The sequence below is a fragment of the Hemicordylus capensis genome, chromosome 3 (assembly GCF_027244095.1).
Source record: "Hemicordylus capensis ecotype Gifberg chromosome 3, rHemCap1.1.pri, whole genome shotgun sequence".
NCBI lineage: Eukaryota > Metazoa > Chordata > Lepidosauria > Squamata > Cordylidae > Hemicordylus > Hemicordylus capensis.
This window is the reverse complement of record NC_069659.1, coordinates 134,092,418-134,107,807: the sequence shown is the minus strand read 5'-3', so window position 1 is coordinate 134,107,807 and position 15,390 is coordinate 134,092,418.

Here is a 15,390-nt window from a genome sequence, read left to right as displayed (position 1 = left end):
TGATACCAAACTATTTAGAGTAATGAAATCCAAAACAGATTGTGAGAAGCTTCAAAAGGATCTCTCCAAACTGAATGAGTGGGCTACAAAATGGCAAATACAGTTCAGTGTTGACAAGTGTAAAGTGATGCACATTGGGACAAAAAACCCTAACTTCAGGTATACTCTAATGGGATCTGAGCTGTCGGTGACTGACCAGGGGAGTGATTTTGGGGTCGTGGTGGACAGCTCGTTGAAAGTGTCGACTCAATGTGCAACAGCTGTGAAAAAGGCCAATTCCATGCTAATTAGGAAAGGGATAGAAAATAAAACTGCTAATATTATAATGCCCTTAAACAAAACTATCATGCTACCACACGTGGAGTACTGCATGCAATTCTGGTCACCACATTTAAAAAGGACATTGTAGAACTGGAAAAGGTGCAGAAGAGGGCAACCAAGATGATCAGGGGCCTAGAGCATCTTTCTTATGAGGCAAGGCTACAAGACCTGGGGCTATTTGGTTTAGAAAAAAGACTGCTGTGGGGAGACATGATAGAGGTCTATAAAATCATGCATGGTGTGGAGAAAGTGGACAGAGAGATATTTATTTATTTTATACATAAAACTGGAACCAGGGTCATCTCATGAAATTGGTTGCCAGGAAATTTAGGACCAACAAAAGGAAGTACTTTTTCACACAACACATAATGAACTTGTGTAATTCTCTGCCACAAGATGTGGAGCTGGCTACTAGTTTGGATAGCTGTAAGAGGAGTTTAGATAACTTCATGGAGGTCTATCAATGGCTACTAGTCGGTGGGCTATAGGCCACCTCCAGCCTCAGAGGCAGGATGGCTCTGAATACCAGTTGCAGGGGAGTAACAGCAGGAGAGAGGACATGCCCTCAACTCCTGCCTGTAGGCTTCCAGTGGGCTACTGTGTGAAACAGGATGCTGGACTAGATGGGCCTTGAGCCTGATCCATCAGGGCTGTTCTTATGTTCTTGTGTTCTTAATATAAACTGGCAAACATTAGCTTCATGGTTAAGTTAAGGTTAAATTATTTATCTGGATTTGTACTTTGCCATATTCAGAAGGAACAATGGGTCATTACATTTGAAGCCATTGGTTCTTATGCACTTTCAAAGCAGCTGCATACAGCCACTTCTTCCCTATTTTCTTGCATGAACTGATCATCCAAAGCCCTGCATGCCCAAAGGTTTCCAGTTCTGTTTCATAAAGGGAAACCCTGCCCACACAGGAATTCCCTATTGCATGCATGAAGTGTTTACAGATGAGGCAAGCACCTGTGGCCATGAAGCTCTGCATACATGTGGGAATATCTGAATCAGAGCCAAAGGATGTAAAACTGCATTCTGAAGTTACAGCCTGTATAATATCAACGAACACGCTTAGTTGGTAGATCTGCCAATACTGACACAAAGTCCATATAGAATTTAGTAGAAAGCCATTCAAAAGCTGGAGTCTTGCTATATTTCAACTTCTTAAATGTTTCATTATTTTTACCAACTATGTAGGTCCATTCAGAAATATCCATGTCTAAGTAGCATTTGTATCAAACACTCCTAGGTATAACATGCGGCAAGATCCACAGGCTCAGAGGTCATCTCTACTGTACACCTCTGTCTGTGGCAGATACAAAGTCCCCAGTTCAAGCATGATGTTAGAAGTGTGGGTTCAGACGCACAAATGGCATGCTACTTGTGTCAGAAATTATTCTAATACACGAATCCCTGCCCCTGCATAATCTAGACCTCCATAGTCACCGGCTGACATGCTGACTTAATTACTCAACACAAGACCTTCTGAAAATAATAGGACAAGTTAATAGTAATGACTAACTTGTCCTATTAATTTCAATGGGAGTTCTGTTGGGTAATTTACTTAGGATGTCATCCATTTAAAAAAATTTCTCCCTTCCTCTAAGGAGTGCAGGGGGTCACATATGTTTGTCCCCTTTTATCCTCACAACAATCCTGTGAGGTAGGTTAGACTGAGAGAGCATGAATGAAAATCACCTAAGCTTTAAGGCTGAGTGGGGATTTTAACCCAGATTGTTCTTCTTCCCTCCACCTGTCTAACACAGTACACTATAGTACACTTGTTCTCCTAATTGATTTATTAAATCAATCAGTTAAAAAGGCAAATAATGATGCAATTCTCACGATCGGCCAAAAACGGGCTAAGGGAGCCTAGCCCGCTTTTGGCCGATCGTGTGCTGCAACCGGAGCCATGCAAACCGCCCAAAGTACCCCTCCCCTTAGCCGAGGTTAACAGAGCAAGCGTTTTTTGATCGGCGACACACAAGTAGACCCCCGACCAGGAGGCTCATGAGGGGCATCCTGGAACTTCTGGGGGCCGTGCGACCCCCAATCCCCGCAACCCCCGCCGGCTCCGTTACGGAGCCAGCAGTCATGTGGGCGGCTGATCCGGCAGGGCTCCCTTTCGATCATCTGTGGGGAGAGCGGGCTAAGCCTGCTCTCCCCGCAAACCCCCTTACAGCGAGTCTCACTAATCGTGGTTTACCAGTGGTTTGCCTCATTCAGTCAAATAAAATTATAAGCAAACAACAACCTGCATTTAGATGTGCTTCAGTTTATCTCAGCACTTTATGGCTTCATAACTATGCTATATTTAGCCCAGTTATCACTACTACTGGCAAAGAAGCACCTTTTGGTGGGAGTTTTTACATTCAGCAGTGGGGAGAGCAACTGTGCCTATTCAGTCCCAATGCAGCATCTCTCCAGTGGCTGTTGCTGGTGTATCCCTTGCGTTGTTGCTGCTGTTTAATTGGGAGCCTTTTGGGGACAGGGAACCATTTTATTATAACTTTGCTTTTTAAAATAAATCTAATTTGTAGATTAATCAACTAAAACTTTGAGAAAGAACTTCCTTGCAGAAAAAATGGTATATAAATATTCTTAATAAATATAATAACATAGTAATAGTAATTTGCAAGGGAGGAGGCACTTGTAAACCATTCCTGTATTCTACCAAGAAAATCACATGGAATGTGATCGCTAGGAGTCGATACCGACTCGACAGCACAATGCATGCATCACATATATTTGCATATTGCCAAAACCTGTTCTTTTTTAAAAAAAAAAAAATTTTAAAGGAGAAATAAGATAACACCCACTAGTCACTGTTAGAAAAGACAACATGTATAATACTTTTCAAGCCTTTTTACAACACAGAACTGCCAAAGTAGCTTTAAAATAAGCAAATCTGTCTTTCTCTCACAGTTAAAATTCCGCTAGTTAAAATTTGACCTCAGCAATAAACTAAGCTTTAGTTAATTAATCTTTACAAATTAAAGTTATTTATTTATTTAGTACATTTGTGTATACCACCCCATACAAAAAGTCCAATTTTAAATGTTACATGTAAAATACATTTCCCCCAGTTCTCCTGATCTTGATCAAGAGTTCTTAGCCTTTTTGTGCCTACAGACCCCTGTTCTTGGCCTTTAGTGTGTTAGGTCACTATGCTACCGTGACAGTCTAAGCCAAACAAATAAATAAAGTTCTATTTATTATTACATTTTTATCCTATCTTTCTTTCAAGGAACTCTGGACAGCACACATGTCCCCTTCATTTTTATCCTATCCACAACCCTGTAAAGTAGATTAGGCTGGAAGATAATGACTGTTCCAAGATCACCCTGATCTATCACCCTGAGAGAGTTAGAGCTGAGTGGAGATTTGTGCTTAGGCCTCCCAAGTCCTAGTCTGATACTCTAATCAATCAGTGCAACACTGGCTACATCAGTTATGTCAGTACCTAGGCCTAATGCAGTAAGTTGGGGGTGGGTTGCTACTTAGTAGGGGAAGGAGGATGCTGAATCTTCCCCCCATCCTTGCTGTTCTCCCTGAAACTGCTTATCTTCAGACATTTTTCTCCTGTCAAGGAATAATTCCTTCTGGGGAAAACTGCTGAAGTGAAGGGGGAGGCCTGTATTTCTATACCTACTTACCTGGGAATATGCCCCACTGAATTCAACAGGACTTGCTCAATCTGGGAGGGGGGCAACTGCCTCATCATCCCAGCCCCCAGATGCTCATGGCCCAGAGACAGCTTGTCCTCTGGAAATGCTTTCTTTATGCACTGACTTCAATTCACAAACAAGCCACTTTGTGAATTTCACACCCCTTGACCAAAACTAGGGGTGTACATGGACCGGTTCACGATCGAACTGGTCCACCATGAACTGGGCCAGTTAAAGCAGTTCAATTATGAACCATTTTGAGCTGGTTTGATGGTTCGATGGCCCAGCCAGTCGATCTAAACAAACCAGTTTGTGGAGTGGCCCATGCACACCCCTAACCAAAACCCCTTTCTAACCAAACTCAGCCCATGTTTGCTCATATCTCTTCTTTAAGGTCTTCCATTGGAAGCATGTGTCTGAAACATCAAGGAGAATTGTAGGGCCAAGCAATTTTGGTGCTCCCTAATGGGTGTTGTAAGACTTGAATTCCAACCTTGTTCCCAGCTTGTCACAGTCATATCATGTAGGAGAGCTCTATATCACTCTTGGGCATTGATTCATTTTTATATATACTGGCAAAGCTTTAATGACTAATTAATTTTTCTCCCTTTGCTTATGTTTTTAGTTTTGTTCTATTTCCTTTCCTTTACAGGCACATATTTTCTTTCTGCCTTTGTAATCCCCAAATATGAGTCAGCTGTTGCTTGGAGTGTTCATTGAAGTTGTCAGAGGTGCCACCTCCGTTTGTGTGGCCCTGTTAATATCACATGGGTGGTTTCCAGACAGCAAGCTTTACACTGCAAAAAGTGGTGTAAACTGTGATGGTTTGTGGTGCCGATTTAAAACTGCAGTTGAAATCCATTGCTTCCTACAACAGGCAAATACAGCTATTTGTTTGCAACACAGATGCAACGTTATAGGACTGTAGCAGCAATAAAACACGAAAGAAGGCACTGGAAATGTGGCCGGCACCTTGCTTACAGCACAGGGACTGCGATGTCAAGACATAGGCAGTACGGAAGGACACTTAAGGTATACATTGTGACACTGTGGTAGCGTGCCATCTGGAAAGCGCCCTGGTGACAGCCATAAGGGTCAACTTGTTCTTTCTCTTGATTTTTCCAGTGGAGCAGAAGGCACTTCCTGCAGACGTATTCTCTATTCTTTTACTAGTGAAAAAAAACAAACTTCTTAAGAGGAAAAACACAAACAATAAATGTGACATTTATCAAATTAGGCTGTATTACCGTTCTGTCACATCTGGGAGCTTCAGCTTTGTTTTTGCTTTTTAAATCCAATTAGCTGTAACTGTGGTTACTATAGTGGTCCTAAATCAGTCCCAAGAGAACTGTTGCATCAGATAAAACTGTAATGCAGTTGCCACCACAAGTGGTAGTTTTCATCCAAATAGTTTTTATCCAAATTGAGAAAGAGAAAAGAGATCTAGATTTGTGTACTAAAAAGAATGCCCATATTCTAAGACCCAATCCCTCTCAACGGCCCAATCTCTCATTATATAGTGTTCCTGATTTCCTAATATAGTTACCCCTGCTAACTTGGCAAAGAGGCACCTTTTAATGTGGTGATTCTCTTTATTTAGCAGGGGGAGAGTAACTGGCCCTATCCACCCCCAGCACAGTACCTCCAGTGGCTGTTGCTGGTGTGTATCTCATGTTTCTTTTTAGATTGTGAGCCCTTTGGGGACAGGGATCCATCTTATTTATTTGTTATTTTTCTATGTAAACTGCCCTGAGCCAATTTTGGAAGGGCGGTATAGAAATCAATCAAACAAACAAACAAACAAAAATCATCATCATCATCATCATCATATGCATCACCAATCTGCTGAATTTGAAGTATTGTGGCTTGCTATGGGCAGAATTCAGCCAAAATTATACATTTAGGAATTCAATTGATTTCAGTTGTAATTATTTAAGCATGTGCTTAACCCACTCTCCTACTGAAATAAATGAAACTTAGAAATGTGTGATTGTGGATGGATAATACTCTATGTTTTGATAATGATGTGTTTGTTCCACTTTAGCTATAAGCTGCCTCAAGAATGTGTTTTTAAAACAGGGCTTTAATAGAAGTAATTAATGTTCGAGAGTCTGGAGTAGGATTGTCAACTTTTTAATTGCCCCTGCTCCTGTGCCTTTACAGCAGTCCAGCATGGAGAAAAAGAGTTCCACCACCTTAGCCCCTGCAGAATTTTCCTACTCCCTTATCTTGAACCATCAGTTCATGTCCCTTCCCTAATGCCTGAAATAGCCTATGTTTCACTGCCTGCTTCATCCATCTGACTTAACATTCCATGAACTGGAATGTGAAATTATTTGGGGACTTTACTCATTTTCAGCAGGCACACAGTTTATGTAGAATGCATTTACAAGGGTAGCTGTATCAATCTCATTAATGAGATCTACCTGTATTGACTTACTATTTATATGCCTACTTTTATGAAAGCAGGGATTCGCTTTATTTTATTAAGACACCAGACCAACTAAATTCTAACATTTACAGAATCAACTTGGCTATAATTTCATGTTTAACTGTATAGTCCTATTAGTAGAGGCCAGGAGCCAAAAAACAAAAACAAAACCCACTGTAAAGCTAAATGGGAAAATTAGCATTCTACTTGAAATGTACTAAGATGTTTCCTGTCTCTGTAGTCCTCTGAAATCTCTTACCCCCACGTTAAAAAGAAAAAAGAAAACAAAGGGATAAATGTAAGTGGAAGGACCTCAACACTGAGCACTTGAGAAAGGTCATTGGGTACTTACTTATGCAAGTGTTTGTGGCTCACCAAATGGAAAATACATTTTAATAAGCTTGCAGGTTTCTGTTGTGCTGCCCCACCTTGCGAACCAGTGAAAGGAACCCTGCAGAGAGCTTGAGGATAATTGCTTTTTGGGTTAAGAGCACTAACTGGACCCCACCCAGAAAATAAGGCAGGTGAGAGTAGCTCTGGGCAGAGAAAGGTAGCGTGTGCAACAAGAGTCAAGTTTCATGATGTAAGCTTGTCAGTAATAATCATAAGGACATACATTATGTTTCCATCTTACATAACATTTTAAATGTCTCTAATAATAAAACCAAGTCTCCCCCCCCCAATTTTATTTGGTCTATTTAGGTTCTAATTGCCCATTTATGAGAATCACAGTATTTTATAAAAATTGTGTCATATAAATACAATTTCCTCTTTCACATGAATAAATCTCCATGCCCCCCCCCAAAAAAACCAGATTTATCTCAACTTGCAAATAAACCAAGGTTTGCTTGTTAGACATCATTAATGCTGAACAGCTTTCATGTTAGTATGTTAACAGTTGGCAACCATGTGTTTTATTTTAGTAAAGGGAGACAATTAGAAGTGGCATTCCAAATAGGGTTGGTGAGCTCAACAGTGACTGAGGTCGACTGTTTGGCCAAATTGCACTGTGCTATTTACTTCAGATATACAGTTTTATTTGCAGTTAATGTTTTTTCTTTCTCCTCAGAGTTCTTGTTTGGGCTCATGTAGAGGCACCTAGTGGGGGCTAGTGACAACTGCTAACATAGCTAAAGCATCATTAAGGCATATCTACATTGCCGCTTACCTTGCATTTTTAATGCATCGTTACTGCACCAACTCCTTTGAGCTGCATCTCAAGTGGATCTGTAATGGGATCAATCATTTCTCTTTCAATGAGGACAATGTGAATTTGTCCTGTGGCAAGACAACCAAACCTGAAACAGTGTGGCACAGGAGAGAGGTCAGGCAAGACATGGCTCAGCCCAGATCTGATAGGAAAAATGAGTACAAAAGCCCATCCAAAAAGCCATTGGCCTGGCTTTTAATGATATCTAGTTGTAATTTTAATCTATTTTTAAATGGGTTTTTTAAAATTTTGTTATGTATTTTTTATTTTAGTGTAAACTGTCCTGAGCCACTTTAGGAAGGATGGTATAGCAATAAATAAATCAAAATCAATCAAATACAAATCAGTCAACCACTCTCTATATTGTTCTTGCCTCTCAGGGAGAGGAGAGCTGGTCTTGTGGTAGCAAGCATGACTTGTCTCCTTAGCTAAGCAGGGTCCACCCTGGTTGCATTTGAAAGGGAGACTAGAAGTGTGAGCGCTGTAAGATATTCCCTTTAGGGGGGATGGAGCTGCTCTGGGAAGAGCAGAAGGTTTCAAGTTCCCTCCCTGGCATCTCCAAGATAGGGCTGAGAGAGATTCCTGCCTGCAACCTTGGAGAAGCCACTGCCAGTCTGTGAAGACAATACTGAGCTAGGTAGACCAATGGTCTGACTCAGTATATGGCAGCTTCCTATGTTCCTAAACAAACACACAAACAAACAAATAAATAAAATAATGGCTCCCACTTGTGGAAGAACCTTAGTGTAGGTGTCAACTTATCCAGTATTTGTTTTATTTTGTATAAATGTTCAACACTTCCCCGAGTGGCAGAAATTCCATAGACAGCTTGTAAATTGCAGGTAGAAGAGTCTTATTCTATTTATGATATTTATGCTGGGGTGGCCCTGAATACAACTCCTATATTGGGGGAGGGGGGAGGTTTACTGCTACACCAAGTAAGGTTGCACTCTCAGCTAAACAGCCTCACTGTGAAAGAGATATTACTCAAGACGACAAAGAAGTGTGACTGCATTGTTGAGGCAGCAGAGATGCTTTCTGTCCTGTCAGGAAGCACAGCTTGTGGTCAGTGAACGAGGCTGAACACTTGATGAACATCATTTGGTATCACTTAATTTTTTATTTTGTTTGTTTTACATTTATATCCCGCTCTTCCTCCAAGGAGCCCAGAGCGGTGTCACAATGTAGTAAGTTAGCAGGTTCTTGTTGTATTGTTTACAAGCCACTGAGGTACCAGCCAGGGAGGATCAGCCCAGAGAGCAGGGAAGAGTGAGAGCCTAGAGAAACAAGATGAGAACTCAGGATGATTTAACCCACTTCCACTTGTGCCTGAGGCCTGTATTGGCGGTAGGTGGCAGCGAAGTCTGTCTACTACTACTACTACTACTACTACTACTGATTGATTGATTAAGTGCCATCAAGTCGGTGTTGACTCTTAGCGACCACATAGATAGATTCTCTCCAGGATGATCTGTCTTCAACTTGGCCTTTAAGGTCTCTCAGTGGTGCATTCATTGCTGTCGTAATCGAGTCCATCCACCTTGCTGCTGGTCATCCTCTTCTTCTCTTTTCTTCAACTTTCCCCAGCATTATGGACTTCTCAAGGGAGCTGGGTCTTTGCATAATGTGACCGAAGTATGATAGTTTAAGCCTGGTCATTTGTGCCTCGAGTGAAAATTCTGGATTGACTTGTTCTAACATTGATTTGTTTGTTTTCCTGGCAGTCCATGGTATCCTCAAAAGTCTTCTCCAGCACCAGAGTTCAAAAGCGTCAATACTGTCTTGCTTCTTCAAAGTCCAGCTTTCATATCCATAGAGTGTTACGGGAAAAACCATTGTCTGAATGATTCTAATCTTTGTAGGTATAGACATGTCACGGCATCTAAATATCCTTTCCAAGGCCTTCATTGCAAGTCTGTGGCATATTTCTTGATGGCTGAATCTTTTACTGTTGATGGTCAATCCTAAAAGGCAGAAGCTATCCACCACTTCAATGTCTTCATTATCAGTTTTGAAGCTGGTTGCTGTACCCGTTGTAATTAGTGTAGACTTCTTGACATTTAGTCATAGTCCCATTTTTTTCACTGTGCTCCTTGACTTTCATTACTAGAGCTTGCAGATCATCCACATTCTCAGCTATCAGAGTGGTGTCATCAGCGTAGCGCAAGTTACAGATGTTTCTACCTCCAACTTTAAAACTGCACTCATCTTCTTCCAGTCCAGCTTCTCTCAGTACATGTTCAGCATATAAGTTGAATAAATACAGAGAAAGTATACAGCCTCGTCTTTCTCCTTTGCAATCTGGAACCAGTCTCTTTCACCACGTTCTGTCCAGACTGTGGCTTTCTGTCCTGTGTATACACAGGACTACTATACACAGGACTACTACTACTACTACTAGACCACTATTCAAGAAAAGTTTTCAAAGTGGTGAAAAAACACTGAAACGCTGGAAATAAACAATAAAGGAGATAGTTTCCTGACCCCAAAGGGCTCACAATCCAAAAAGAAAAATCAGGTAGACACCACCAGCAATTACTGGAGGGATGCTGTGCTGTGGCTGGATGGGACAGTTGCTCTCCCCAGGGGCATAAGAAGCTTGAGTAGGAGGCTGGAGAACAAGCTCCTGCTGTTGGTCCCTACCCCATTGAAATGGGCATGTGCTAGCATACCCACTTCCAGTATTGGCCATGCCCCTGCCATTGACCCTAACTGGCCCTATCCACCCCCAGCACAGTACCTCCAGTGACTGTTGCTGGTGTCTATTTTGTGTTTCTTTTTAGATTGTGAGCCCTTTGGGGACAGGGATCCATCTTATTTATGTATTATTTCTCTGTGTAAACCACCCTGAGTCATTTTTGGAAGGGCACTATAGAAATCGAATTATTATTATTATTATTATTATTATTAATAATAATAATAATAATAAACAGAAAAAATAACAAAATACAAAGATCTACAAATTGAAATTGAAAGGCTGTGGCAGAAGAAGACCAAAATAATCCCAGTAGTAATTGGCGCCCTAGGTACAATTCCAAAACATCTTAAAGAACACCTCAGCACCATAGGGGCCACAGAAATCACCATCAGCCAATTACCAAAAGCAACTTTACTGGGAACATCCTACATTTTGTGGCGATACCTATAACAACAATATTGATAACAAAATTCTGGCATCCCAAGTCCTTGGGAAGGACTCGATGTCTGGATTAAACAAACCGGTCAATAACACCTGTTCGACTGTGCAAACAAGAAATAATAGATAGATAGATAGATAGATAGATAGATAGATAGATAGATAGATAGATAGATAGAAGATGCAGGGGGGCATGGCCAGTATCAGGAAGAGGGTCCAAACTCTCCCAGTGCTCCCCAGTCAGCACTTTGTTCAAGCACTGGCTGGCTGTGTCTTTCTAACCAATTTCACAGGGTTGTTATGAGGAGAAACTTAAGTATGTAGTACACTGCTCTGGGCTCCTTGGAGGAAGAGCGGGATATAAAAAAATGTGTAAAAAAAGAAAAGAGAAAAAGAAAGAAAAAGAAAGAGACTGGGAAAGAAGGCCCCAGCCAGCGCTTAAAGAAAACACCAACTGGACAGGAAAGGGCCGTGCTTCGCACTCCCAGCCAGCAAACAAAGCACTCACCAATTGTGGGAGGGGGCAAGGGGGGTGCCCTGGGAGAGGACCCCCTGTTGTCAATGGTGGCTACGCCCCTGGCTCTCCCCTACTAAATATAAGAGAATCACAACTTTAAAGGATGCCTCTTTGCTCAGTTAGCAGCGGATACTTCCAACCTGCCACAGTCCACTGATTTACAAATGGAACACTGAGAAGCAAGCAGTCACCTAGACAGATAGTTCTAGCTTTACACTGTGTGATTTATTTCAGATGTACCATATCTGGGGCTCCTTTGCCCATCCAAATGCATAACTCAGTTTCACTTTTGCTGGCTACATTGTAGCTCCAAATGTGTAGGGAATGTAGATCAGGGCTGTTTTTGTTTTGGGGTAGACTACAACTCCCATTATCCCCATCAGCAGTAGCCAACAGTGAGGGATGATGTAAATTTTAGGCCAACATCTGCAGGATGGTCCAAGTTATGCAGACTTGTTCTAGAAAGTGGTTGTTACTATAGCTGCTTACTGGGGGTGGGGTGTGGTGGATCTGCTAGCTCTCAAAAGCCATTTGGCAAGCATCTTAATCTGGCTGCAGAAAAATCAACTGAAGATCAGTGCTTATTGCCAACATAGGAAGCTGCCTTATACTGAGTCAGACCATTGGTCCATCTAGCTCAGTATTTACACTGACTAGCAGCAGCTCTTCAAGGTTTCAGGCAGGAGTCTCTTCCTCTCCGGAGATGCCAGGGATTGAACCTGGGACCTTCTGCATGCAAAGCAGATGTTCTACAACTGAGTATGGCTCCACCCACTGCCTAATAATCAAGTACACAAGAGTTCTTTTCAGCTGCCATCAAACAACAGCATTACCTTTACAGCATCTAGTAGGCCTGTGCACAGTTGAAAATATTGGATCGAATCCAATTGGTATCGGTCTTTGGACCCTTTAAAATGTTGTTATTGATATCATTATTGGATTTCCAACTGGAAATCCAATTTAAAAATCAGTTAAAATCCCCATAGAAGTTTATCGGGATTTTTTTTTATTTTTTTTAATGATGGAAAAAATGGCTGGGCAGAAAGCTCTGAAATTTGGCACATATGTAGTGGAGGGTGTCAAGACTCTGTGTATTTAATTTAAATTAAATCTGCCCATCCATTGATTGTTAATTAATTTTTAAAATTAATCCAGAAATTCCACTCACATCCAAGAATCACAGCAGAAAAGTGATGTAACATCTGAGAATCTACCACTCGCTGGTAAGCAAACTAAATATCACCTAAATTAAATACAATTTTAAAAATGCATAGGCAGGCAGATGGCAGAGAGTGGCAAATGCCAACTGGAGGGGGGGGGGAATTGCTCAAACTGCCAAAAATTGTGGACACAATTTTTAAGTTTCTACTTCCATTTTGTCTTCAAATTCTCCAATACTTCCCTGATATTTCTACCTATATATATATTTAATTTCCTATTATTGGATCAGAATTCCTTCTGAATATATCTGATATTGCCGATATCAGATACACAGATGCACAGGCTTAGTATATAGCTATCTATTTCTAATCTGTTTTTTGTTTTCTTCATCATCATTATCTTTTCATGAAAGCACTTACTAGGGCTGTGCAGTCGGAAAGACTGCAAGGTCCAACATGGCCATTCCCTCTCCCCACCACAGGGAGGAATTTGATTGTGGGGCAATTGCCCTGGGTAATATGGTGGTGAGGTGAGGGTTTTTAAATGCCAACCCAGCAGGGGTGCAAGGAAGGCTGGGTTTCCCAGGGATCTCTGTGCTGTGTCCCCGGGTCACTGCCTGCCCTCCACACAGATGTTCCTGCCATTCCCTGCAAATCACCTTCCTTGCACCACTGCTGGCCTGGGGAAATAACAATAAAGAGGAAGAGCTTTGACAAGCACTTGGAAGCAAGTGTCCGCTTGGATGTCAATCAGCCTCATAATCGATAATCTCTTAAGATCTTTGGAAGTTCTTGGAAATCTTGCCTGAGAGGCAAAGATCTGAATATTAGTTTTATTTAAGCCTCCATTAGAAGAGCTCAGCTATTGCACCAACAGGTTTATTTGTTTGTTTGCTTGCTTGTTTATTTTGAAGAAGGCTAGAGCCCATGCAAATGAACTCACTTGAATGAGCTCATGCAAATGAACTCATTGCATGCCAGGGAAACCTCTCAAACCCCGGGATGTCTTAGTCCATACCACCCTCCCAAGTGGTAAAGAACATTTCATTAATATCAGGTACAAATGTGTGGCAATATGTAATCTAAATTTATCCTTAACCAGCTCTCCTATGCCAGTATCACATGATACACATACAATTCTGAAAAGAGAGAGTAGTTCTCAAACAGGCAATTACCCATGTAGGCTGCTTTCTCAGTGGTAATCACCACCACCACCACCATCATCCATAAAGCATCATCTATAAAGCATCATCTAGTATATTTCAAGTATTCAGATAACTTCATCTGAGTTCTTTTTCTTCATTATCTCCCTCACTCTGAGGGGCTGCCAGGGAGGAGGCAAATCCAACCCCCACTCCCCTAGCTATGCTCCTGTACTCAAGCAGGCCCAGTCCAAGTGCCCATGGCACCTGAGGTAGTGTGGTGCTGCCTCTACCCAATGCCACTTCCCACCCAAACGATGCCCCCTGAACATTATTTCATTCTCCCTCACTTGAACTGCGCCCCCACCAAATCTTTCTTTTCTCACATTATTTCCCACTGCATCTGAACTGTGCCTCCCATGCAATCTTTCCTCCCCTGATCCATCCCCGTCTAGCATAGCTGCTGTTTCCCTTCCTCCTCCCTCTTTCCCTGCTTTTTAAAAAAGCAGGGGGTGAGACACAACACATTGTGTGGGGGGGGTTCCACATTTCCTTCCACTCTGTCCTGCCTCGGCCTTTCAGGGAGAGCTGGACCCAGGAAGAGGAGGGGAATCAGCAGCTAATGGGGTTGTCAGAAAGGTCCTGCTAACAGGGCAGTTGGCAAGGGAGGTGCCAGGGGTAATAGGCCAGTGGGGACGACAATTTGCTGTCTCGGCCAATGCAGTGCCTGAGGTGGCTGCATCACTGGGCCTCATTACTAGACCAAGTCCTCTATTCAGCAGTGGTTGCAAACCTGCAGCTAATTAAATAGGCAAAATTTCATATTTTCCAGGGACAATTTTGCCAATAGTTAGGCACAAGAACGGAACCAGTGGCAACAATAGCAGACAGCAACACAAAAAGCTGGTTTCAGCATCCTGCAGAGGAATTTCTGCTGGAATTTATGGCTGAATGTTCTGGAGGCAACTTTACAAGTCAAATTCAAGGTCCTCATTATTTCAAGACACTTAAAATCTTATTGCTGGAGATGTTATCAGTGTCTTATAGTAGTTGTGATTCATATTGACTGTATATCCTGGACCGCAATGATTCAACTCAGAATTGCTATAAAAGGCAAGAACACTTCCATGTAATTAGTTTAAAAAACAACCTATCTTTGCCAACTTATTATTTTCCCTGCTCTAAAGAATGCCAACTGACTCAGAGTTTGTCAGTCATTCTGTTTTTCACTTTGCGAAAGCTACATTTTGTCCGTTAATACCTCAGCTGCCCGCTACTTCAGTTTCCTGATACAGTCGACAAACCTTGCCAGCACAAAATGTGATGTCGTTGCAGTGTTTTCTCCACTATGATGCATTGTCACAATGACCTGGCTGAATTCACCATGACTATGACTCCACATCCTGGGCACTGCATAGGGCATGATGTCTTTAGGAGACTGTTTGCTGCTTTTTTCTTTCCTCAAGTCCCTCCTAGCATTACATATGGTCCCTATAGAACAGCATATTAATAGGGAAGATGCCATGTTCAGCAACAAGACAAAACTATAGTATCATGGCTGGTGGCTGCATTTGGCTTGATGGCTACAAGTTGTGGAAGAGCTGAACAATCAGATTTACCTTTTTGTCTACCACAAAATTGCTTGTTTTGCTCACCAACATAATCTTACAACTATTCTAATGAGAATGGAATTATTAAATTCTGAGCAATTTAGACATTGAGGGCCCCAAATGTAAAATGATATGTCTTCTAAATGTGAAAACTTATCTGTGTTTTCTGAGTTATAAGTAAATGAGATATATAG